This window comes from Medicago truncatula, chromosome 4 (genome assembly GCF_003473485.1).
Source record: "Medicago truncatula cultivar Jemalong A17 chromosome 4, MtrunA17r5.0-ANR, whole genome shotgun sequence".
In the NCBI taxonomy this organism is placed as follows: domain Eukaryota; kingdom Viridiplantae; phylum Streptophyta; class Magnoliopsida; order Fabales; family Fabaceae; genus Medicago; species Medicago truncatula.
In genome coordinates this window covers 12,650,001-12,652,500 of record NC_053045.1, presented here as the reverse complement: position 1 = coordinate 12,652,500, position 2,500 = coordinate 12,650,001, and the positions used below count along the sequence as shown (strand labels likewise).

The following is a 2,500-nucleotide window of genomic DNA, read 5'->3' as shown; positions in this document are numbered from 1 at the left end:
ATTTTTTCTATTTCATTTCTATTTTTTGATTTGGAATAGATATAGTCTAATTAATAATTATAGCATTCTAATTGAATATCATAATATAATAGAATGAATGAATTAAATAGAAATAAGTTAGATTAAAAAAAAAAAATTAGAATAGAAATATTTTTATATTTGTTTTCTCTATTGTATTTTTTTTTTTTTTCAACATTGACAACAGTGTATCAAACAAATATAATACGATCGTGAATAAAAGGATGGATTGACTCATGTTACATAGATTTATTTTTACTTCGTCAAATACAAATAATGGATTGTTGTATTTAGTTTGTATCAAACAAGAAGTTTTTTCATTGTAATTTAATGTAATATGCAACCTTTTTTTAATATGAAAGAATTCTATCTTTTTTTTATTTCGATTGGATATACACATCCTTCTATTTTTTTTTTTAGGGTTGCTAACTCAATGGTAGAGTACTCGGCTTTTAAGTGCGACTCCATTTTTTACACATTTCTATGAACTAATTGGTTCATCCATACCATCGGTAGGGTTTGTAAGACCACGACTGATCCAGAAAGGAATGAATGGAAAAAGCAGCATGTCGTATCAATGGTGAATTCTAAAAATTTTTATTGGACCCGGCCCAAATTTTCGTTTGAATTGTTGGCTCGGAACAAATGAATTCAGTTGGGTTTAATTAATAAAAGGATAGAGCTTAGATGCTCCAATTATAGGGAAACAAAAAGCAACGAGCTTTCATTTTTTATTTGAATGATTACCACATCTAATTATACGTTAAAAAAGGATTAGTGCTTGCTGTGGAAAAAGTTTTTCCAACGAATGGATTAAGGATTTTTGTTATGAGTCCTAATTATTAGCTATTCTCCATTATGTTATGGGGTAGCAATAAATGTGTAGAAGAAAGAGTATATTGATAAAGATATTTTTTTCCAAAATCAAAAGAGCGATTGGTCCAAAAAATAAAGGATTTCTAACTAGCTTGTTGTCCTAGAACAATTAGATGGAACAAGCGAGCGGAGATAGTCCATTAATGGGTTTTAACTTGTTTTCTAGGTATCTATTCATATATATATTTTTTTTTTCAATTCTAATATATATATAGAATACCTTGTTTTGACTGTATCGCACTATGTATCATTTGATAATCCAATGAATCTCTGATCCTTTGACCAAATAGAATTTCTAAAATGAAGGAATATCAAGTATATTTAGAACGAGCTAGATCTCGCCAACAGGACTTCCTATACCCACTTATTTTTCGGGAGTATATTTATGGACTTGCTTATAGTCATAATTTTAATAGATCCGTTTTTCTGGAAAATGTAGGTTCTGACAGTAAATATAGTTTACTAATTGTAAAACGTTTAATTACTCGAATGTATCAACAGAATCATTTAATCATTTCGGCTAATGATTCTAACAAAAATCCATTTTGGGGCTATAATAATAATTTTTATTCTCAAATAATATCAGAGGGTTTTGCCATCGTGGTGGAAATTCCATTTTTCCTAGAATTAAGCTCTTCCTTAGAGGAGGCAGAAATCATAAAATCTTATAAAAATTTGAGATCAATTCATTCCATTTTTCCCTTTTTGGAGGATAAATTTACATATTTCAATTATGTGTCAGATATACGAATACCATATCCTATCCATCTGGAAATTTTAGTTCAAATCCTTCGATACTGGGTGAAAGATGCCCCTTTTTTTCATTTATTACGATTGTTTCTTTATAATTTTAGTAATTGGAATAGTTTTATTACTACCAAAAACTCGATTTCTACTTTTTCAAAAAGTAATCCGAGATTATTCTTGTTCCTCTATAATTTTTATGTATGTGAATATGAATCTATCTTCCTTTTTCTACGTAATAAATCCTCTCATTTACGATTAAAATCTTTTAACGTTTTTTTTGAACGAATTTTTTGTTATGCAAAAAGAGAACATCTTGTAGAAGTTTTTGCTAAGGATTTTTCGTATACTTTAACATTCTTCAAGGATCCTCTCATTCATTATGTTAGATATCAAGGAAAATACATTCTGGCTTCAAAGAATTCGCCTTTTTTGATGAATAAATGGAAACATTATTTTATTCATTTATGGCAAGGTTTTTTTTATGTTTGGTCTCAACCAAGAACGATGAATATAAACCAATTATCCGAACATTCATTTCAGCTTTTAGGCTATTTTTTAAATGTGCGGGTAAATCGTTCAGTGGTACGGAGTCAAATGCTGCAAAATACATTTTTAATCGAAATTTTTAACAAAAAACTCGATATAATAGTTCCAATTATTCCTCTGATTAGATCGTTGGCTAAAGCGAAATTTTGTAATGTATTAGGGCATCCTATTAGTAAGCCGGTCTGGGCCGATTCATCCGATTTTGATATTATTGACCGATTTTTGCGAATATGCAGAAATCTTTCTCATTATTACAATGGATCCTCAAAAAAAAAAGTTTGTATCGAATAAAATATATACTTCGGCTTTCTTG

General features: G+C 28.9%; 1 pseudogene; it reads left to right on the top strand.

Annotated features, from left to right (window-relative positions):
* Positions 1 to 1,194: 1,194 nt before the first annotated feature.
* The window catches only part of LOC120580071 (maturase K-like), a 1,520-nt pseudogene continuing 214 nt past the window's right edge, over positions 1,195 to 2,500 (top strand).